Consider the following 25,892-nt stretch of genomic DNA (forward strand, 5'->3'; position numbering starts at 1 on the left):
AGGCAACAAAGCAATGTAGTCATCCCTTCCATATCATGAGGGTTAGGGGGATGGTGCCCCTACAATCTGGAAAAATCTGCATAAAATTGTTTGGCTTCTCTTCATACCATAGAAGTTTCCTGGCTTCACAAATTTCCTTCTCTTTTTTTTCTTGGTATTATGTAATACTATACATATAGATCATGCATTTCTAAGTTTCTAATTTTTTTTTTTTATGTATCACCTGCTGGTGTTTTCATGTTTACAGTTTCCACTAAACTCCCTCAAAATTCTCATTTAATTACTTATCAAAACTGTTATAGCGAAAATGATTGTGTAGATGATATCCATCAGAAATTTCAAGACAGTACCAGTGAAAAATGTTGGTAATATCAAGGACCAGTGAGGATTGATAGAACTTATAGACAAAAAGATATGTCACAACTCTCCCTGTTAGAAAAACATGATGACATCAACATGAGAAATCAGATGAGCCAACAGCATTGTAGCTATTACCTTTCCTCTTATAGTTTCCACATGTGGGACTTTCTTGCATGATTCTCATGTATTACTATGCCCAACTTCCCATAATCCCTCCAACATTTATTGTTTTCCTTGTTTTAATCTTCTTTGCTATTTGGATAGTTGTGAGGTAGAATGTTGGAATTGCTTTAATTTGCATTTCTGCAAATAGTAGTGATTTGACACATTTTATCCTATGGTTATAGATGGCATATATTCCTTTCCTTGAAATTTGTCTGTTTATCTCTGATATCTTTAGACTATTTAATCAACTGGGAAAAATACTCTTTTTCTTAGATGTTTGAACCAGTTCCTTGCACAGTGTGGAAATAAGATACTCACTGGAAAAAAATATTACTACATTTTCCCCTGAAGTAAATGTTTTTCATTTAAACTTAACTTTATTAGATTTGTCTATACAAAACATTTATGTAATAAAAATTATCCATTTTGTCTTCTGTGATTCCTCATTTGATCTTAAAGATTTTTTTTCTATCCATAAATGTGATAGGTATATTATTTCCATGTTTCTCTAATTGGTTTGTGATGTAATCTTTTACATCTAGGTCATAAAACCACTTTTGTGTTTAACTTTGTATGTATTTGTAAGTGTGAGATATTGATTAAAATCTAATTTCTTCCATTTTGCTGTCCAATTTTCCTAGAAGTTTATGTGAAATGGTGAGTTCTTATTCCACTAGTTGGAATATTTGTTTCTATTAAACGTTGGGGTATTAAATATATTTATTATGTATACTGTATATTTTATTTATTCCACTGATGGATCTCTATTTTTGAACAGTACCAAATTGGTTTAATTTTTAGTACTTTGTTGTATAGTTTGAGATGTAACCCCTTTAGGTCCCCTTACTTTTAAAAATATTTTATTAATTTCACTCAATATTTTTCAATTCCATATAAAAAATTAACAATCTTTTTTTTAACTTTTGAGTTTCAAATTTTCTTCTTCTCTCTTTTCCCTTCCCTGCCCACTTGAGAAAGCAAACATTTTCACTTTGATTATACATGTGAAGTTACTTAAAATATGCATATTGACTATATTGCGAAAGAAATCATAAAATAAAATAATAAAAAAAATAAAAGAAGCTTGCTTCAATCTCCATTCAGAGTTAATTATTTCTCTCTCTGGAGGTAGATAGCATCTTTTTTTTTTTTTTTTTTTTTTTTTTAACCATGGTTCCTTTGGAATTTTCTTAGATCAATGTCTGGATCACAGTAGCTCCATCTTTCAAAGTCATTCGTCATTACAGTATTGCTATTACTGTGTACGATGGTCTCCTGGTTTTGCTCACTTCATTTTGCATAAGTTAATTGAAATCTTTCCATGTTTTTCTGAAATCATCCTGCTCATCATTCTTAAAAGTAAAATAGTATTCCATCCCAAGAATATATTACAACTTCTTCACCCATTCCCCAACTGATGGACCTCCTTTCAGTTTCCAATTCTTTGCCACCATAAAAAGAACAGCTATAAATATTTCTGTCCAAATAGATTCTCCTGCTTTTCTTTAATCTCTTTGGATACAGACCTAGTAATGCTATTGCGAGGCCAAAGGGTATGCACAGTTTTACAGCTCTTTGGGTGTAGTTCCAAATTTTTCTCCAGAAAGTTTGGATCAGTTTAGAATTCTCCCAACAGTTTTTTAGTATCCCTACTTTCCCACATCCCCTCTACCATTCATAATTTTCATTTTCTCTCATGTTAGTCAATCTGATAGATGCGAGGTGGTATCTCAGAATTGTTTTAATTTGCATTTCTGTAATTAATAGTGATATACAACATTTTTATGTGAATATTGATAGCTTTGATTTCTTTTGAAAATTGGGTATTCCAATGACTTAACCATTTATCAATTAGGAGAAGGCCCTTATTTTAAAAAAAATAAAAATAATTTTGGCTCACTTCCCTACATTTTCCTCTAACAGGAAAGGTTATTGAAAACTTTTTCTCAGTTTCCTGTTTTCCTTCTAATTTTGACTGCATTCATTTTGTTTGTGCAAAAGCTTTTTAATTTTATGTAGTTAAAATAATCAATTTTACTTCTCCTAATCTCCTCTGTCTCTTGTTTGGTAATAAATTCTTCCCTTATCCATAGATCTGACAGATATTTTTCTATGATCCCATAATTTTCTTATTACATTTCCTTTATGTCCAAATCATTTATTCATTTTGACCTTATCTTGGTATACAGTATGAGATGTGAGCCTATATCTAGTTTCTACCAAACTGCATTTCAGTTTCAGCTAGTTTTTTTTCATTGATTCTCTTGGGTTCTCTAGGTATAACCATCATATCATCTTCAAAGAGTGATAGCTTTGTTTTTTCATTGCCAATTTTTCTTCCTTCAATGTATTTTTCTTGTCATCCTGCTATAGCTAGCATTTCTAAAAAAATAATAATAATAAAAATGATGATAATGGACTTACTTTGCCCCTAATTTTATTGGACAAGCTTTAAGTTTATCCCTACTATAAATAATGCTTGCTCTTGGTTTTAGATAAATACTACTCTCATTTTAAGAACTCTCATTTTAAGAAAGTTTTATTCGTTCTTATTCTTTCTTATGCTAACAGAAATGGGTGAAGTATTTTGTTGAAAGCTTTCTACTGGATTTAGTGATAAAATCAAACAATTTTTGCTATTTGATATATTCAGTTGTACTGTTAGTTTTCTTAATATTGAACCAGTCCTGGATCCTTGGTAAAAATTCCACCAGATAATAGTCCATGAACTTTGTGATGTATCATTGTAATCATGTTAGTATTTTATTTAAAATTTTTGCATCAATATTCATTAAGGAAACCAGTTTATAGCTTTTTCTCTGTTTTCTTGGCTTAGGCATCAAAATCATATTTGTTTTATAAAAGGAATTTGATAGACTACATTTAACCTATTTTTTTCAAATAGCTAATTTAGTATTGGGATTAATTGTTTCTCAAATATTTGGTAGAATTTGCTTGTGAATTCATTTGGTTATGGGGATTTTTTCTAAGTGAATTTTTCACTTAAGGATCAATTTCACTTAGATTGTCATCTTTATTAGCATAAAATTAGGCAAAATAGCATGTAATAATTGCTTTAATTTTATCTTTAGGTAACACATTCACCTTTTTCAGTGCTGATACTAGTAATTTTGTTTTCTTCTGCTTTTTAAAATGAGTTAACCAATAGTTTACCTATTTTTCTCTTGTTTTAATAAAACAGTTCCAACTTTCATATATTAACTCAATGCTTTTTTTAACTTTCACTTTTATTAATCTCTCCTTTAATTTTCAGGATTTCCATTTTGGTACTTAATTTGAGGTTTTAATGTGCTTTTTCTCATTTTTATTTTTAAGTTTTATGTCCAATTCATTGATCTGTTCTTTTTATCTTTAACTCATGTCTGATTTTTCCCCTAAGTACTCCTTTGGCTGCATCTCACAAACTTTATAATGTTCTCTCTTTGTTTTCATTTTTTTCATGAAATATTGTTTGTATGATTTTCTCTTTGATCCACTCCTTCTTTAAGCATTTGGAAGATGTGCCATTTTCTGCATATATGGGGGGAGGGGAAGTGCCATGTAACTCCAAGGTCTCCACCCTGATAGCTTTGTTGCCTAGCTGTCCCTCAGGACTTGGAAGCTTGGACTGTAACATTGCTAAGATTGGCACTTGGCTCCTTAGAACCTATGCCTGAGAGTGTCTGGAATGGCAGGGTGAGGAGGACATAACCCTAAGAGGACTTTATTTGGACATTTTGTTTTGGATTGAGGAAGGAGGAGCTGGTTGCTCACTCCTCAAAGTTTAACCCCCAAAGAATGATGTTATGTTATATATTGTGAAATGTAAAGTTCATGATGTGTTTATTTTGGGGGAACTATAATGTATTTACTAAAGAAATGTTACTGCCTATTCAGACACACATTGCCCATGTGACTTGCTTAACTCACCTAGATTTGGGATGGCCAAGTATAATGCCTCTATTTGTTCCAGGATCCATGGCCATTTAGATTGTAAGCCCAAGGATCCTGGAAGAGAGGATTGTAATGTCAAGAAAAGTAGGATCTTTGGCTGTTTTTGTTTTAGTATAATCAAATGCCTCTGATTGAATCTTGCCTTTATCAACCAAGAGACTTTATTAGGAGTAAAGTATAGAAACAATAGTTTATTTAACTTGAAACATACTAGGTTTCTGTATTGTTAATTATTTTAAAGTGATTAAAGATCTTCCCCACACAGTAATGGGTCTGACCATTAAGGGGAGTTTGATTAGGGAAGATTTGTAGGAAGGCTCACATCTTTCGTTAAGTTTCTAATGAGACACTGGTTCTCAAGGGTTGTGATGTCCTCTGGCTCTAAAAAATGTATAAATACTCTTGAGGGTGAGGTTTTACTTTGGTACTTACTAACTGGGAGTATTTTGTTTGGCTGGAGGAGATTCTCGGAAGTTACTAAGGAGATCTTCCCCCACAGGCCCTCCCCAGCTCTTTTTTTTTTCCTTCTTTTAAAAAATTATTTTTTTAAGTTTTCTACAATCACTTCCATAAGTTTCAAATTTTCTCCCTCTCCCTCCCCCTTCCCTCCCTGAGATGACATGCAGTCTTACATGGATTCTACACATACATCCTTATTAACCACATTTTCACATTAGTCATGTTGCACAGAAGAATCAAAATGAATGGGAGAAATCATGAGAAAAAACAAACCAAAACAAAACATAACACAAGAGAAAATAGTCTAATTCATTCTGCATTCAAATTCCAACATTCTTTCTCCGGATGTGGATGGTGTTTCCCCTCAAGAGTCTTTTGGGAATCTTTTAGGTCCTTGCATTTCTGTGAAGTGTTAGGTCTACTAGAAAAAGTCCTAACACACTGTGGCTGATACTGTGTACAGTGTTCTCCTGGTTCTGCTCATTTCACTCAGTATCATTTCTTATAAGTACTTCCAGGCATCTCTGAAGTCCTCCTGCTTATCATTTCTTACAGCACAATAGTATTCCATTACATTCATATACCACAACTTATTCAGCCATTCCCCAGTTGATGGGCATCCCCTCAATTTCCAGTTCAAACCACAAAGAGAACAGCTATAAATATTTTTGTACATGTGGCACCTTTCCCCATTTCTATGATCTCTTTGAGATACAGTCCCAGAAGCAATATTGCTGGGTCAAAGGGTATGCACATATTTGTAGCCCTTTAGGCATAGTTCCAAATTGGTCTCCAGAATGGTTGGATCAGCTCACAGCTCCACCAACAATGAATTAGTGTTCCCACTCTCCCACATCTTCTCCAACATTTATCACTTTCCTGTTTTGTCATGTTAGCCAGTCTGCTAAGTGTGATGTGATACCTCAGAGTTGCTTTGATTTGCATCTCTCTAATTAATACGGATTTAGAGCATGCTTTCATATGACTATAGATAACTTTAATTTCTTCCTCTGAAAACCACCTGTTCATAATCTTTGACCATTTATCAACTAGGGAAAGGCTTTTATTTTTTATATTTGACTCAGTCCTCTAAATATTTTAGAAGTGAGGCCTTTATCACAGATATTAGTTGCAAAGTTCTTTCCCAGTTTTCTGCATCCCTCCTAATCTTGGTTACATTGGGTTTGTTTGTGCAAAAATTTTTGATTTAATATAATCAAAATTATCCATTTTGTACTTCATGATGTTCTCTATCGTTTCATCATAAATTTCAACATTTTCCTTCAATCTGACAAATACACTATTCCTTGCTCCCCTAATTTGTTCATAGTAAGAGTCTTTATACCTAGATCATGTATCCATTTAGACTTTATTCTATTGTATTCTATTTGTACAATGTCAAGAATTGGTTAGACTCAGTTTCCATCACACTGTTTTCCAGTTTTCCCAGAAATTTTTGTCAAACAGTGAGTTCTTACCTCAGAAGCTGGGGTCCTTGGTTTTATCAAATATTAGACTGTTATATTCATTGACTTCTGTGTCTTGAATACCTAACCTATTCCGCAGATCTACCACTCCATTGCTTAGCCATTACCAAGAGGTTTTGATGATGCCTGGTTTATAATACAATTTGAAAAGTGTTAGGCCTAGGCAACCTTTCCTAGCATTTGTTTTTATTTAATTCCTTTGATATTTTGGAAATGTTGTTAATCCAGATGAATTTTGATATTTTTTCCAGGTCTAGAAAATAATTTTCTGGTAGTTTTATTGGTATGGCTCTGAATAGGTAAATTTAGGTAGAATTGTAATTTTTATTATATTAGTTCGGCTTACACATGAACAACTAATGTTTTTTCCACTACATAGATCTGACTTTATTTGTATGAAAAGTGTTTTCTGATTGTGTTCATACAGTGCCTGGGTTTGTTTTAGCAGGCAGTCTCCCAGATTTTCATAGTGCCTACCATAGCTTTAAATAGGATTTCTCTTCCTATGTCTTGCTGTTGAGCTTTGTTAGTAGTATATAGAAATGCAGATGATTTATGTGGGCTTATTTTGTCACCTGCAACTTTGCCAAAGTCATTATTTCAAGTAACTTGTTATTTGACTCTCTGGAATTCTCTAAGGATATCATCATATCACCTGCAAAGAGTGATAACATAGTTTCTTTTTTGCCTATTCTTATTCCTTCAGTTTCTTTTTCTTCTCTCCTTGCTAAAACTAACATTTTTAGTAGCATATTAAATAACAGTGGTCATAATGGACATCCTTGTTTCACCCCCATCTTATTGAAAATAAATCTAACTTATCTCCATTGCATATAATGCTTGCTGATGGTTTTAGATACATACTGTTTATTATTTAGAGGAAGGACCCATTTATTCCTGTGCTCTCCAGTGTTTTCAAAAGGAATGAGTGTTATATTTTGTCAAAAGCTTTTTCTGCATCTGTTGAGATAATCAAAACTATCATAAAGCTGATAGTTTTCCTAATATTGAGCCAGTTCTGCATTCCCGTTGTAAATCCTACCAGATCATAAAGTATTATTCTCATAATAAGTTTCTCTAATCCTTTTACTAACATATTATTTAAAATTTTGAATCTATATTCATTAATGAAATTAGTCTATAATTTTCTTTCTCTGTTTTGGCTACCCCTGGTTTAGATACTAGAATGGTACTTGAATCACAAAAAGAGTTTAGTAGGAATCCTTCTTTACCCATTTCCCCAAATAGTCTATATAGTATTGGAATTAACTGGTCTTTGAATATTTGATAGAATTCATTTGAAATTCATCTGGCTGTGCAGATTTTTCCTAGGGAGTTCATTGATGGCTTGTTGAATTTCTTTTTCTGAGATGGGATTATTTAAGTATTTCCCTTCTTCTTCTGTTAATCTGGGCAATTTATATATATATATTTAACATTCATCCATCTCACTTAGATTGTCAAATTTATGGGCATACAGTTGGGCAAAGTAATTTCTTTTCTTATTTTTATTTATTTATTTAACTTTTAACATTCATCTTCACAAAATTTTGGGTTCCAAATTTTCTCCCCATTTGTCCCCTCCTCCCACCCCAAAACACCAAGTATTCTAATTGCCCCTATCACCAATCTGCCCTCTCTTCTATCATCCCTCTCTTCCCTTGTCCTTATCTTCTCTTTTGTCCTATAGGGCCAGATAACTTTCTATACCCCTTTACCCTTTCTTATTTCCTAGTAGCAAGAACAGTACTCGACAGTTGTTCCTAAAACTTTGAGTTCCAACTTCTCTTCATCCCTCCCTCCCCCCCTCCTTCCCTTTGGAAGGCAAGCAATTCAATGTAGGCCATACCTGTGTAGTTTTGCAAATGACTTCCATAATAGTCATGTTGTGTAAGACTAACTATATTTCCCTCCATCCTATCCTGCCCCCCATTGCTTCTATACTCTCTTTTGATCCTGTCCCTCCCCAAGAGTGTTGACTTCAAATTGCTCCCTCCTCCCATTGTCCTCCCTTCCATCATCCCCCCCACCCTGCTTATCCCCTTCTCCCCCATTTTCCTGTATTGTAAGATAGGTATTCATACCAAAATGAGTGTGCATTTTATTCCTTCCTTTAGTGGGATGTGATGAGAGTAAGCTTCATGTTTTTCTCTCGCCTCCCTTCTTTTTCCCTCCACTAAAAAGTCTTTTGCTTGACTCTTTTATGAGAGATAATTTGCCCCATTCCATTTCTCCCTTTCTCCTCCCAATATATTTCTCTCTCACTGCTTGATATCATTTTTTTAAGATATGATCCCATCCTCTTCAATTCACTCTGTGCTCTCTGTCTGTGTGTGTGTGTGTGCGTGTGTGTGTGTATGTAATCCCACCCAGTACCCAGATACTGAAAAGTTTCAAGAGTTAAAAATATTGTCTTTCCATGTAGTAATGTAAACAGTTCAACTTTAGTAAGTCCCTTATGACTTCTCTTTGCTGTTTACCTTTTCATGCTTCTCTTCATTCTTGTGTTTGAAAGTCAAATTTTCTTTTCAGCTCTGGTCTTTTCATCAAGAATGCTTGAAAGTCCTTGATTTCATTGAAAGACCATTTTTTCCTCTGAAGTATTATACTCAGTTTTACTGGGTAGGTGATTCTTGGTTTTAGTCCTAGTTCCTTTGACTTCTGGAATATCCTATTCCATGACCTTCTATCCCTTAATGTAGAAGCTGCTAGACCTTGTGTTATCCTGATTGTATTTCCACAATACTTGAATTGTTTCTTTCTAGCTGCTTGCAATATTTTCTCCTTGACCAGGGACCTCTGGAATTTGGCCACAATGTTCCTAGGAGTTTCTCTTTTTGGATCTCTTTCAGGCAGTGATCAGTGGATTCCTTGAATACTTATTTTGCCCGCTGGTTCTAGAATCTCAGGGCAGTTTTCCTTGATAATTTCATGAAAGATGATGTCTAGGCTCTTGTTTGGATCATGGGTTTCAGGTAGTCCCATGATTTTTTTTAAATTGTCTCTCCTGGATCTATTTTCCAGGTCAATAGTTTTTCCAATGAGGTATTTCACATTATCTTCCATTTCTTTATTCTTTTGGTTTTGTTTTGTGATTTCTTGGTTTCTCATAAAGTCATTAGCCTCCATCTGTTCCATTCTAATTTTTAAAGAACTATGTTCTTCAGTGAGCTTTTGAACCTCTTTTTCTATTTGGCTAATTCTGCTTTTTAAAGCATTCTTCTCCTCATTGGCTTTTTGCACCTCTTTTGCCAGTTGAGTTAGCCTATTTTTCAAAGTGTTATTTTCTTCAGCATTTTTTGGGGTCTCCTTTAGCAAGGTGTTGACGTGCTTTTCATGCTTTTCTTGCATCTCTCTCATTTTTCTTCCCAGTTTTTCCTCCACCTCTCTCACTTGATTTTCAAAATCCTTTTTGAGCTCTTCCGTGGCCTGAGCCCATGGTATATTTATTCTGGATGTTTGGGATACAGAAGCCTTGACTTCTGTGTCTTTCCCTGATGGTAAGCCTTGTTCTTCCTCATCTGAAAGGAAGGGAGGAGATATCTTTTCACCAAGAAAGTAACCTTCTATAGTCTTATTTTTTTTCCCCTTTCTGGGCATTTTCCCAGCCAATGACTTGCCTTCTGAGTTTTCTTTCCAACCCCACCATGCTTCCACATCTTCCCAGCTAGAGCTTGGGGTCTGAGATTCAAATGCTGCTTCCCAACCTCAGGGCTTTGGGCAGGGCAGGGCTGCTATTCAGTGTGACATCAAGTTCAGCTGCTTGGATGGGAGCAGGGCTGCCTCATGGGGCTCAGTTCCCTCAGGGGATTTACATAGAGACCTTCAACAATGAACCCGGGCTCCTGTGGTAATTTCTAATTGTCATTTTAATTTCCTCCTCATTGGTGATGAGTTCACCCTTTTAATTTTTAATATTAGTAATTCTTCTTTCTTTTTTTTAAATAAAATTGACCAAGGTTTATCACTTTTATTGATTGTTTCATAAAACTAACTCTTAATTTTATTTTTTAGCTCCTTAGTTTTCTTAATTTCATTAATCTCTCCTTTTGATTTTGGTGTTTCTAATTTTGCATTTACTTGGAGATTTTCAATTTATTCTTTTTCTACGTTTTTCAACTGTGTGTCCAGTTCATTGATCTCAACTTTTTCTATTTTATTCATGTAAGTATTCAGAGACATAAAAAACTTACCCTAAGAATTGCTTTTGCAGCATCACATAAATTTTGGAGGGTTGTCTCATTATTATCATTCTCTTGAATGAAGTTATTAATGGTTTCTATGATTTGTTGTTTAACTCACTCATTTTTTGGGATTAGATTATTTAGTTTCCAAATAATTTTTGCTCTATCTTTCCATGGCCTTTCATTACATTTAATTTTTTCATTGCATTATGACCTGAGAAGAATCCATTGACTATCTTTGCCTTTCTGCCCTGGATTGTCAGGCTTTTATGCCCTTGTACATGGACAATTTTCGTATATGTGCCATGTTCTGCTGAGAAAAATTCCTTTCTATCCAATTTTCTCCATAGATCTATTATATCTACTTTATCCAGAACTCTATTCACCTCCTTTACTTCTTTCTTGTTTATTTTGGTGAGATTTATCAAGTTCAGAGAGGTGGATGTTGAGGTACCCCACTTGTATAGTTTTGTTGTTTATTTCTTCATGTAACTCCCTTAACTTCTCCTCTAAGAATTTCGATGCCATACCACTTAGAGCATAAATGTTTAGAAATTACATTGTTTCATTGTCTATGGTGCCTTTTAGCTGGATATAGTTTCTTTCCTTATCTCTTTTGACTAGATCTATTTCTGAGATTAGGACTTTTACATTAAGTGAAGCATAATATATTCTGTTCCAACCTTTGAACTTTACCTTGTGTGTATCCCACTGTTTCAAATATGTTTCTTGTAAAAAATATATTGTTGGATTATGGTTTTTAATTCATTCTGCAATCCATCTCCATTTTATGGGAGAGTTCATCCCATTCACATTCACAGTTGTGATTACTGTCTATGTCTTTCCCTCCATCCTCTTTCACCCACTTATCCTTTTAGTTCTCCTTTCACCTCTAAAATTGACTTTTGTTTTTACCATTGCCACCCTCACTCTTCATCCCTTTTATTCCCCTTTACCTTTACTACTTCTTCCCTCTCTTTTAGCATCCCCCTCTCTTTTCTTTCCCCTTTCCCCTCCTACTGCCTATATAGGGCAAGTTACATTTCTATACTTAACTGAGTTTGTTGTTCTCTCCTTGAACCAAATCAGATGAGAGTAAATCTCAAACAGTGCTTATCTCTCTCCCTATTTCCCTCTATTATAATATGTTTTTGTGCCTCTTCCTCTGATGTAATTTAACTATTTCTACCTTCTCCTTTTCACTTCTCCTCTTACAATCTCTTCTCACCTTTAAATCACATTATTTATCATCACATCAGTTAATTATACCCTCTCCCTCTATCTATATAAATATCATAATAAATATGCAATTCTCAATATTAACAAGTATCATCTTCCCTTGTAGGGATGTAAACAGTTTGCCCACATTGTATAACAAGTTTTTGTTTCTCCCCTTGTTTACCTTTTTATGCATCTCTTGAGACTTTATTTGAAGATCAAATTATCTATTGAGCTATGGTCTTTTCATTAGGAAGGTCTGAAAATACATTATTTTGTTGAGTAACCATCTCCTTGTCTGAAATATTGTGCTCAATTTTGCTGGGTAATTGATCCTTGATTCTAGTCCAAGCTCCTTTGCCTTACAGAATATCATATTTTAGTCACTGATGTTTTAATGTAGAAGCTGCAAGATCCTGTGTGATCCTGACTGTAGGTATTAGATATTTGAATTGTTTCTTTCTGGATGCTTGCTGTATTTTCTCCTTAACTTCATAGTTCTGGAATTTGGCAACAATATTCCTGTCATTTTCAGTTTGGGGTCTCTTTCAGAAGGTGATTGGTGGATTCTTTTGATGACATTTTGCCTTCTGGATCTAGGACCTCAGAGCAGTTTTCCTTGATGATTTCTTGGAAGCTGTTGTCCAGGCTGTGTTTTTTTAATCATGGCTTTCCAACAAATCAATTATTCCTAGATTTTCTTTCCTGGTTCTATTTTCCAGATCAGTTGCTTTTCCAATGAGATATTTTACATTTTTTTTCTATTTTTTTCATCCTTTAGATTCTGTTTGACTGAATCTTGATGTCTCATAGAGTCATTACCTTCTACTTGCCCAATTCCAATTTTTAATAGATTGGGTTTTTTTCACTGAAATTTTGCATCTCCTTTTCCTTTTGTTCAATTTTTCCTCTTAAGGAGTTTTTTTCTACAGTTTTGTCTTGTACTTCCTTCTCCATTTTTCCAATTTTCCTTTTTAAGGAGATGTTCTCCTCAGTGAATTCTGTTTTCATATTTTTAAAATCATTGGCCAATTTTTCTTCTTCCTCTCTAACTTGGCTTTTAAAGTCCTTCTTTAGCTCTCCCAAGAATGTTCTTTGGGCGTATTCCTTTCTGAGGTTAGGAGTACAGTCTCAGTACTGACTTCTTTTGTATTCACGTTTTGGACTTTGTCCTCATAGTAAGATTCTATAGTCTTCTTTTTTCTGCTTTGCCTCCTGCTCATGATGATTGCCTTTTTCCTGGCTTTCAAAATGGATTTCCACTTCTGGGGCACAGCAGGCTCTGTCCCGCAGTTGTTATGTTGAGTACTTGAAGTTTGTCTGTTGTGGCCTCTGGTTCCTTCAGCTAGAAGCTAGAGAGCTACAACTTACCTGGTGCTGAGCTGGCTAGTGTGCCAAGACAGAGCTCAGGTGAAGTCTTTCTGAGTTTCCCTGGGGTTACTCTGGAGCTCACTGTGTGAGGTGTGGGAGAGGGTGTAGTCTGGCTGCAGGATGTCTCTCCTGAGCTAAAGCACAAGCAGACTCAGTGGTTGGTGAGCCCCCTTCTGCAATAGTTTCTTCCTCATTGATTACTCTGGCTGTGCTAAGACATGCCTGGGGTCCTGGTGTTGGTGCTTACAAGCTCCACTCCACTGGTGCTCAGGATCTCCTCCTGATTTACTGAGCTGGGGCTGTCTGGGACAGCTCGAATACTGCACTGGTCCCCTTCAGTCACAGCAAGAGGGTCTATCCTTAATGATTTTCCTAACCTCTCCAAGTAAGAGCCTGTTTACCTCTTCAGTTGATCCCACTATTCCAGGCTTTTTTCCTGGAAAATATTTTCAAGGTCAACAAGGGGAGGGGTAGAGCATGTACTGATCACTCTTCCATCTTGGCTCCTGGACATTCAAGTAGGTTACTTACAAACATTTAATCTGTAAGCTGATAGTCTCAGACATGACTGCTGCTGTTACCTGGGGTCCTGAACTTCTTTCTCACTCAGTTCCACTGGACTCCCATCCTGGTATGATATGTTTGAGAATCCTCATGGTTTCTTCTGCTTAAGTCTGCCCTGGTGCTCCACTGTGGCATTGTCTGCACTAGCGCAGCTTGTGTACTCTGCACTCCCCCAGTCCCATGTAACAGATCCCCCTCATCAACCTTTCTGCTTTCCCGGCCTGGAAATCTGCCACACTCTGTCTCCTAGTGGATTCTGCCACTCCAAAGTTTGTTCAGATTCTCCTTTTAGAAATATATGAAGGAACTTTTAGTAGAGCTTACTCTCTACTCTCTACTCTTTCATCTTGGCTCTGTCCCCCACTCCCCAGCTTTGAAAACCCAAATGCTTCCCTCTCTGGTAACTATGGTGAGATAGTTGGACCTTTCTGTTGATTTTTATGGCTTTTCTTGTATTTTTCTCTATTGGTGAATGATATATGTACTTGATTAAAGTGATTGTTAACCCCTCAAAAAATAAAATAAAAGTCATCCTGTCCTAAGTAATTAAACATTTCTGAGTGATTTAGATCTCTTCATTTCTATAAAAAGCTATTTTAGTTGTATTCATATAGTGCATATATACATACACATATATGTATATATATTTGAAGGTGACTCCCAAGAATTTTATACATTCTATAGTACTTTTAATTGGACTTTTTCTCTAAATTTTCTTGCTGTCTTTCATTGTGAGTATATAAAAAAGAAGAAAATTTGTGTATGTTTATTTTATATCCTATACATTTGCTAGAATCATTATGTTTTTAATAATTTTCAGTTGGCTCTTCAGGGTTCTTTTAGTGTACTACTATATTATCTATAAAAATAAAAGTAATCATTTTGTTTCACTCTTATTTGTGGGTATTCTCTCAATTTTTTCCTTGTTTAATTGCTATTATGAACCCTTCTAGAACTATGACAAACATAAATGGTGACAATTGATATCCTTTGTTCATGCTTGAATTTATTGGGAAGGATTTTAGTTTATTTCTGTTACAAATAACAGTAACTATTGGTTTTAGATATATGCTATTTGTCATTTTAAGGAAAGATTCATTTATTACTATGTTTTCTAGTATTTTGAACAGAAAGGTATGTTGTATTTTGTCAAAAGTTTTTTGTATATCCATTGTTATAATATTTTAAAATGTTATTAATATTTTAATTAAGATTATTGTTCTACTAGGGTTAAATTAACCCTGTATTCCTCATATATGTTTAACATGGTCATAACATATAATCTTAATAATGTTTTAGCTTCTTAGATAATATTTTATTTATTTATTGTTACGTATATGCTCATTAGGAACAATCAGTAGTTTTCTGTTTTCGTTCTCTTTCCTTTTTGTATTTGTATTAAGACCACATTAATGTCATACAACAAATTTGGTAGGATTCTATCTTTTGCTATGTTTGGAAACAATATAACATTGGAATTAATTATTGTTTGAATATTTGTTAGAATTTACTTACAAATCCATCTAGTTTTAGAGCTTTTTTTGGGAAGTTCATTTATGTCTTGTTCAATATCTTTTGTGGAATTGAACTGTTTAACTGATTTTTTGTTTTATTTTTGTGCATTTTATATTTTATATTCATTTATTTTGTTTGAGTTGTTGGTTTTGTTGGAATATAATTGTGCAAGATAGTTTGTAGTAGCCTTTATTTCTTCTTCGCTTGTTTTGAATTCACTTTTTTCACTTTGATGATGGTAAAGTGGTTTCCACTTTCAATGAAATTAGCTACTAATTTATTTACTTTACTTTTTTATACTAACTTCTAGCTTTATTTATTAATTCCAAGGATATTTTTATTTTCAAACCTATTAATATTTTTTTCTTAATTTTCAGTATTACTATTTTGGTATTTGTGTGTTTTTTTTTATTATTGGTTTTCTAGTTCTATGCATGTTTACCTTTACCTCTGATGGCATGTATATTCATGAGACAGTATACCTTAGGATTTTAGAACTAATGTTCTATTGAAAATCTTATTATACCATTAGTTCCTTTGCTTTTAACAAACATGTCCTACAGCTGAAAAGAAAACATATTGTTTAGGATTTCTGAACTTACTTAGGATTTTTTGACCTAACATTTAGAGCAGAAATATACCAAAAGAGCACTTTGAATCAGCAATGATCTTTCTGTTGTCCTCCTATGTGAGAGAAGGTCAGCAGAGATATATAAGGTATAGAAGTTATTAACTTATCACCTTTTTATTTAGTGTGCATTAGTCACCTTGCAGTCAGTTGGTTCAATCCCTACCATATGTTCTACAGTGCTTCAATGGATGTATACCTAATTGATATTGCCATTATTTATTTAACCTCAGATTGCAAAGAATTCATGGATTCTCATCCTATATAATTTGTCTTTATCTTTCAAACATTTTCCACAAATGTAGCCAATGTGCTACGCATCTTCCATGTCTTTTGATATTTCAATGATAACAGTAGAATATGTGAGCTGTCATTCTGTTCTTATTCATTCAAATTATATAAGCAGCCCATCTCTTTTTTCAGTCACAGAATTATTAGTCCATTTTTTCAATATAAATCATCACTGTATTAAAACTTGTGCTTATTATGCATTTCTAAATGCCCTTTGGGTCGCCTATAATTTTTTATCCAGAGTAATTTAAAATGATTTTTAAAGTAATTCTCCTAAATACATGATTTTAAATCTTATTTGTGGTTGTCCTACATTTCTCCCTCTCTACTCCATGTGCACTCTTTTTAGTCTTTGATTTTTCATTTTTGCTTTTGCTCATTTCCAACATTGTTCATATTTTCAGGACTGTGATCATTGGAAGAAACCATATAGACACATAGCTTTCATTTGATTGATGATTTCATCCTAGTTAGACTACAACTATATATATATATGTGTGTGTGTGTGTGTGTGTGTGTGTGTGTGTGTGTGTGTGTGTGTGTGTGTATTACATACTATATATATATATATAGACTATAGACTACAACTATATATATATATGTATAATTTTCTTTTCAGTCGATCAAGAATCATTTATTAAGTACCTATTATATATCAGATACTGTGCCAAGTACTAGAGTTCAGGTCTGAAAATCATACTTTAAGGAGAGCACTGAAAATCTGGATGACAACTAGAAACAATGATAATGAGGGTTCTAGAAATCAACAACATATGAGCTTATTTTGGAGGAATTAGTCATGGTTAATCTGGAAAAGGAAAAGCAGGGAGAGCATTTTTGTGAAAAATATGGATTGTCCTTGTTCTATTTGATCATATAAGTCAGGAAGAGCAAGGAAAGGGAGTCAGAGTGGTAGAAAAGTTTATGTAAGAAAATGCTTTCTCTCTAAAGCTGTCCAAAAAAAATAGGTTTGCCTATAGGCAAGAAGTAGATTTCATATGACTGGGAAGTTATATCAGGGATTCTTGTTTCTGTAGAGATTGGATGACATCACTTCTCAGGTATGTTTTAATATCTGAGACTACCACTAAAGTGAGAAATTGATAAAACTGTAAGAAGTCATGCTTATCTATATGTACAGTGTTTGGAATGGGACATGCATTTACTTCCAGTTGTACTCCTGCCATTCTTCAGCCCTCTAAAGTGAGTTTATTTACCATTTACCCTATATATCTTAAGCCAGGCATCTTCAGCAGTGCCTTAGCGCTAGAGCCACTATTCACAATGCAGTTATGATGGAGTTGAACGTAAGTCAAATCTAACTATGTGAAATTTTTGAGGAATGCCTACTTTTAATGTGTTCAAGTTCAAGAGAAAGAATATAAAAGTATTTTTTGGAAAAGAAGGAAGTAGTGAATCTCAGCCTTCAAATAACTGATTAAAACCAAATGAGTATCACCATAGCAACTGAAGATTTTTTTCAGATAAGGCTGAAATTCTCAAGGAAGAGCTAATCTCAAGAGATAACCTTTAGCTATAAATACTTTTACCTTTAGCTGTTTTTTGTTCTCATTTCACCAACCATAGTTAAATGACATTGGACTGAAACATAAATTCCCCCAAAGCAAAGGATTTCAATCCTGAGAGGCAGAAAGACTTGCACAAACAAGCTTAGCTGGAGAGTGACACTTTTTGTCAACTTGAAGTGTGAATTTTAGTGAATCCTTGCAGTGCTGAGTTGGAAAAGAATTCAGAAGTCTGAACTGTTACAAAATGGGAATCTCATATATAAAAGCTCCAATAAGTGTTCATCAGGCCTTCGCATGGAGATGCTAAGGTTCTCACTTTCTTAAATCAAAAGAACTCTTTCCTTTCCCCTACCCCATCTAAGCAGATAGATTATAGATTCACAGTGTATGTGTGACTGGAATTAAATTCTATAATAAAAATTCTAATTCTCTGACCTTTCCCCAAAACCCTCCCATTGAATTCTTAGAATGGGCAAAAGAACATTTTGGTGTTTAGCTAACACTGTACATTAAAAATATATATTTCTGTGAAGAAATCAGGAAGCAAAAGGGCAAAGTAAGGTAGAGTATTTGCTTTTCAAGCAATGGAGGGAAATTCAAAATGGTATAGTAAATAAACACTATAGACCATCTGAACCATGAGATAAAAATACATACCCTGTAAAGAAATCACAAGTCTCAAATAGAGGCATGATAAAGTAACTATGAGAGACTTCACTTATCTAGATATCTTGGAACTCTTCTCTGATAAAAATAGAACAGCTAATAATGTCTTTACTTGAAATTAATGATTATACCATCCTGCAAAAATAAGAGGAACCAAAAAGTGGAAATTATCTTTTGGATCTAAGTTTTACAAAAAGGAAGAATTACTTGCAGAGGTGGAGATGTTAATAATATTGAGGGGAAAATATGACTCTGTGTGATAATTTTTCATGCTAAAGGAAAGGCCATCTGGCTTTAATCTGAGAATGCAACAGATTTGTTGGAGAACAGATCTGAAAGGTTTTAGAAAAATAATAAGAAAGATCCCAGGATCTAGAATTTTACAAGAGAATTCATCCAAAATGGAGTTGGAAATATCTCAAGAATGAAAATCTTAAGACACAAATAAAAATAATTTTGATGAGGAAGAAAATTGGAAGTTGTCTAAATAGACTGATAAGAATGCCCAAGCAGTTCATTAGCCAACCTAGCTATTTAAAAAACATGTACAGGAGAACAAAAGTAGCAGAATAGGCAGGAAATCATCTGAACTCTCCCTTTTTCACCTTCAGACAAATCCAATATGGATTCTGGGACAGCAGATATCAAGTGTTGCAGCAAGTCAGAAGCAGACCCTACCTCAATAAGCTGCCAGTAGGATGCTCTGCATCATGATGTGGTGCCAAGTGAGTAAGCAAATGCCGATATTGGAATCCCACAGTGCAGCCTCAAATGACAGACTCCTGCAGCACTGTGTAGCAGCAGTCATCCCCACCCCCAAAAGGCTAGAAAAGATGATTAAAAAAAAGAAATGAAAAAAGAATCTGATAATAGAAAGTTATTATGGTGACAGGGAAGAACAATTAAAAAACTCAGGGAAAAAATGTTAAAATGTCTATATGCATAGCACTCTCAAAAATGTAAATTAGATTCAAGTCCAAAAAAAAAAAGAACTCATAGAATCATTCAAAATGTAACTTAAAAATCAAAGAGAGGTAGAAGAAAAATTGGGAAAAGAAATGAGAATGATGCAAGAGAATTATCAAAAAAAAAAAAAGTCCACAACTAGATAAAGGAAGCACAAAAAATGGGCAAAAAAGAGAAGAAAACTTTACTGAAGAAATAACTCTCTAAAAAGTGGAATTGGGCAAGGAAAAAGGAGGTTAAAAATCTAACTAAAGAAAAAAATGACTTAAAAATTAGAAATGAACAAGTAGAAGCAAATGCCTTTACAAGACATCAAGAATCAATCAAACTAATAAAAAAGGAAAGATAATGTAAAATAACACACTGGAAAAATAATTGACTTGGAAAACATATCTATGAGATAATTTAGGAGTGATTCGGTTACCTGAAAGTCATGATTCAAAGGAGGACCTGGACATCATCTTGAAGAAGTTATCAAATAAACTGTGTTGATATCCTAGAACCAGTAAGTAAAACAGACATGAAAGAATCTATTGATTACTTCCAAAAAAAGATTCAAAAATGTAAGCCCCCAGGAACATTACAGCCAAATCCCACAACACATAGAAGGAGCAAATAAATGAAAGCAGCCAGAAACAAATTTAATTAGGGAACCAGAGTCAGTATTACACAGGACTTCACAGCTGCAATATTAAAGGATGAGATTTCATAGAATATGATTTTCAAAAGGGTAAAGGAGCTAAGACTTCAACCAAGAATCACCCACCTGGTAGAAAAATTTGAAACTCAAAATTTTACAAAAATTAATGTTAAAAACTATTTTATGTATAATTTATAAAATACTGCTAAAACAAACTTTATTAGAAGAGTTTGAAGGATTCCACACACAGGGTACAAGAGTGAGTCAATTTTATGGAGATAAATTTTTAAAATGAAGGGCTCAGAAAAAAGGATGCACTGGGAAAAGGAGAAAAGAAAAGGCATACTGGGAAATTTTTCTTATGTAAAAGAGGTATGCAAGAAAGAGCTAAAATTTTACTTTGGATGGGAAAATGGTGTAAGGTGGACAATATTTAAGCCTCATGTCTAAATTGATTCAAAGGAGAAATTATAGATAGATGGATAGATAGATTCACATGTACATACATACATATATACAAATGTTACTTTCATTGTCATTTGATCATTTCAATTTTGTCCAACTCTTCATGATCCTATTTGGAGTTTGCTTGGGATTTTTCTTCTACAGTTCATTTTACAGTTAAAGAAAAGTAGAATTAAATGACTTGCTTAGAGTCACACATCTAATAATTATCTGAGCCTAGATTTGAATTCACTATGCTGAGTCTTTCTGACTTCAGGCCTATTGTTCTACCTATTTTGCCACCTAGTGGTGTATGTGTCTTTATATGTATGTATCTGTATGTATGTATGTATATATATATATATATATATATGTATATATATATATATATATATATATGTGTGTGTGTGTGTGTGTGTGTGTGTGTGTGTGTGTGTGTATATTTATATTTATATTTAGACATAACAAATTGGGTAGAAAACCAGTCTATCTTTTTACCTAACAGGAAAGTAGAGGACTTTCAAGCATTCTTGATGAAAAAAACCACAGCTGAGTAGAAAATTTAACTTTCAAACACAAGAATCAAGAGAAGCATGAAAAGATTCAGAAACTCAATTTAATCACTTCACCCAAGTGGTGATCAGGCCTTAAGGAATTGTATTCTCAAGAAACTGATTTGTAAAGCAGAATGCCAAGTAATTAATTTGCCATTAAACTTCTACCTGATTCACAAACCAGTCCTGGCTTTCTGAACAAGGTCTTCCCTCCCTAGAGGAACACAAGAACTCATGAGTGCCCATATAGCTGATATGAAGATTAAGATCCTTGATTATAAGCCCACTCTTGCACTAATAACTGCATGTCAAAAGAATCATTTTGCTCAATCTTTATCAATGCAGAACAAAATTTGCCTGTTCCATACTTTCTTGTCTCTTACTAAAGGAGTTTAAAGGCATATTCCATGCCAACTCAAAGAACAGACTGTATCTGAGGAGCTGCTGCTGGGGGAATCAAAGGAGAACAAAAATCAGTTTCAATTGACTAACTTTTTGAAGTACTGCCTGGATGCAGCAGCTGCAAGTCCAAATCACAAAAGAGCTAAAACACACTGGAGTGGAATGGTTTGTGAACTCTTCACGTAAAATAAGCATTAAGTAATATTATTGGCAACTGCATTTCAGGAAGGAACTAATAATTGGCGATAGAAATTTCAGAGAGGAGCAGAAAAGAGCAGTTTAGTGGAGGAAAAAATTCAGCAGATGGTGTTAGAAGCTCTTAAAGGTGAGTAAATCTTTCAGAGGCAGAGTTGCTTCAGCCGAGATGCAGCCCTATAAGCACGACTTTAATTTGCTATTTATGTTCTCTTCCTTCCTATGGTATTTGAATCTATAGGGAAGTATGCCTCCTATGTATTTGAGGCTAGAGATATGTTTCCTTGAGCCCTTTTGAGGGTTACTCATAGACCTTTGTTCACCTGTTACCCAACTCTCACCCATGACTCCAAAAAATTGTAATCTACACAGCAGCCACATCTGACCTAGTAAAACCATATCCACAGATGGAATAAACCAAATTGAGGGAAACTGATAGGTTTCACACCTGCCAGTGAGTTAGGGGGATGTCTACTACAAGTATGTGAAGGAATAGGTGGATGAGAATAATTTGTTCTAACAGTAATAACAGCAGCTGAAACAAGTTGCTAAGTGCTCAGAGCTTCATCAAACATTAAAGATGCCAAGATCATTCATTGCATCCCAGACCATCACCAGTAGTTTTGATTGTTGTCTTACCCCGGGACATCCAAAACTCTGGAAAAGCGAGTGACTTTGTGCAACTCCGCCTCACTTGTATTCAATTCACACACAAGTTAAGACATCACACCTTACCATCATTGATCCTCTTAGAAAATAAACAATGGATAACAACAACTATATTAATTAAATGTCATTGATTTAATTTTTCCTCTGCTTTGGTCTAATAGAAAGAATTGTCAAAAATATACTTTCTGAGGGCTAGATAATTCTGACCAGCACATACATAAGAAAAAAAATGATGAAGATTAATATAATCATTACAAAGTTAGGTATGATAGACCTCTTGAGAAAATGAATGGGAATAGAAAGGAATACACCTTTTTCTCAGGTATATATGGCATCTTCATGCAAATTGATGATGTATTAGGTCACAAAAAACTTCACAACCAAATGCAGAAAAGCAAATTGTTAAATACACCCTTTTCAGACAATTCAATAATAATTACATTAAATAAAGGGCTATGAAACATAAATTCAAAATTAATTTTCTACTAAATAATGTCATTTTGAACAATGACTGAGTCAAAGAACAAATCAGAATGAATGAATAATTTTACTGAAAGGAATGACAATAATGAGACAACATACTAAAATTTGGAGAACAGTGTCAAATTGGTACTTAGGTGAAAAATTGTATCTCTAAATGCATATATTAATAAAGGAAAGAAAAAAATTAATGAATTGGGCATAGAACTAAAAAAACTAAAAAATGAATACATTAAAACAACCATTTAAACAACAAACTGGAAATCCTGAAAAACCAAAGGAAGGAAGAATAAAATTAAAAAGAAATGAAACATTGGACTAGGAAATAAAAGTATAAAGTTTTCAGGGCAAAACAGTAAAATAGATAAACCATTTGTCAATTTGATTTTAAAAAAAGAAAGAAGAAAAACAAGTTAGTGGTATCAAAAATGAAAAGAATCTTCACCATCAATGAAGATAAAATGAAAACAATTATGAGGAGTTGTTTCACCCAATTATATGCCGGTAAAGCTGAAAATCTAAGTGAAATGAATATTTCCAAATATATAAACTGCCTAGATTAGAAGAGGAAATAGAATACTTAAATAACACTATCTTAGAAAAAAAATGAACAAGCAATCACTGAGCTCCATTTAGAAAAATCCCTATGACGAGGATAGAGTACCAAGTGAATTCTACCAAATGTTAAAGAAAAAATTAATTTTGGCACTATAAAATATATTAAAAACAAGTAAAGTAGGAGTCCTATGAAATTTCTTTTATGATACAGATGACATTTTGATACCTCAACCAACAGAACAAGAACAGAAAAAAGGAAATCATAGATCAATTGCTTTAGTGAGAAGGCAAGAATGTTTAATAAAAATATTAGCTGGGAGATTATAGCAATATATCACAAGAATCAAACAATATTACCAGGTGGGATTTATATCAAGAATGCAGAGCTAGTTCAATATTAAGAAAACTAACAGTGTAATTGACCATATCAATAATGAAAATTGTACAATATTAGCAACAGATGCAAAACAAAACCTTTCAACAAAATACTACACCTATATCTATTAAAAACAATAGAAAAATAGTAAAATCATTGAAATGTTTGTCTAAAATTAAGATCAAGAATTATTAGTAATGGGGATGAGCTTGATGCTTTTCTAATAAAATCAAGATGGAGGCAAGGATGTTCATTATCACCACTATTATTCAATATTTTATTAGAAATGCTAGCTATAGCGATATGGCAAGAAAAACTAATTGCATGAATAAAAATAGGCAATGAAGAAACAAAATCATCACTCTTCACAGATGATATTATCTTATACTTAGAGGAACCTAAAATATTAATTAAAAACTAGTTGAAAACATTAGAAAGTTTAGCAAAATTACAGGATATAAAATAAACCCATATAAGTCACGACCTTTTCTGTATACTACCAACAAAATCTCATGGGAAGAGAGAGAAATTCCATTAAAAATAATGAGATAATGTAACGTATTTGGGAGTCTGTGCCAAGATGAATCCAGGAACCATATGCACACAATTCCAAAACACTTTTCACACAAAGACAGATCTAAACAATTGGGAAAAAAAAGATTAATTGCTTATGGGTAGGTTGAACCACTACAGTAAAAATGAGAATTTTACCTAATTTAATTTATTTATTCAATGTCATACCAATTAAATTACCAAAGAATTCTTTGATAGAGATAGAAAAAGTAATAACCAAATTCATCCGGAAGAACAAAATGCTAAGACTATCAAGGGAATCAATGAAAAAACAATGAAGGAAAGCAGCTTTCCAGTATCAGATTCCAAACTAAAACAAAAAGCTGTAGTCATGGGAGATATTTAGTGAAATATTTTTTTTTTTAAAGAATGAGTTTAAATTTTTACTCAGCTTTGCCACAGGATAATACTTACTTTCCCCTGTAGCTCAGAAGTTCTCTGGTGAGTCTTCTCTGGCCCCAATTCTAAAGAGGATAAGCTGAATTGCAGGAAGTTGTTATATATTTCCATCTCTAGAATTTTTGAAATTACCTCTGACTGCTAGGAAGTCATCAGATTGGTCAGGGTCCTAAAAGCATCTTGCAGAATTTCTTCCAGGACAGAGAGTTATCTTGGACCAGGCACAGAGTAGGCTAAGAACAGCTCCTTGAATTTCTTCCTAACAGTGAATTAAGTAAAAGCATGGGAATAGCCCATTTCAGACATCTCCAGAAAAACAGAGCAGTGGGGAGTATATTAAACTACCTGATATCTTTCTCTCTTTCTATACCTAATGGTTCAGTGCTTTGAGTTATTTCAATAACATATTGCATACTCGCTGGAGAAACATAATCAGCTATTTTGTGTGGTAAGAGTTGAAAAAAATTACCCATTCATGTAAAAATTAAGATGATAACTTTGAAAATATTGATAATTCTCTATAAGGATTTGACTTCTTAAAAGTACTTGCTTTGTATGATGTGTTGCTTTGAGCATTGACTGTTTTCTCTGATTTCCAAATACTCCACAGACAGAATGATCTTTCATTTCTTCATCAGTGTCCAGCACCTTTGCTGTGTTAAGAGCACTCCAGAGGGAAAAAAGTTCATTCTAAATGTCAAAAGAATCTTTCAAAGTCATTTATGTATAATTTGTAATGAACTGTCTCACTTTCAGGACTTTATGTTTCAGATCATACCAATAATCAATATTAAAATACATATGTATAATGCAGATAAACTATTGCTTGATGATGGATTATATAATTATTACAAATAGCAAAAAAGCAATAGTCAGTTTTTAAAGCCTGAATGATTACTTCATCAAGTGATGAAAACTTAATGCACATTTAACACTCTTTTAAGGCCCTAATTAGAATTTTTATCCCTTCTTTATCTCCCAACTTTGCCAACAATTCACTTTGTATTATCATAAACATTGCAGTATTTGTCAAGTGTTTGTTCATACCAGACTTTAAGAAAAGCTTTCTTGAATTTCTTTCTCTTTCCCTATTTTTATAGACCATGTGTAAATTTTATACAGTCATTGGTTTTCTTCTCTGCTCACTTTTGGAACATCTACTTCCCTCAAATGCCTTGTGGTGTGTGTTTTTTTTCTATTTTATTCTTTTTCTTTTTTTTAAAATTTATATATTTACCTTTTAAC

The sequence above is a fragment of the Notamacropus eugenii genome, chromosome 2 (genome assembly GCF_028372415.1).
Source record: "Notamacropus eugenii isolate mMacEug1 chromosome 2, mMacEug1.pri_v2, whole genome shotgun sequence".
NCBI lineage: Eukaryota > Metazoa > Chordata > Mammalia > Diprotodontia > Macropodidae > Notamacropus > Notamacropus eugenii.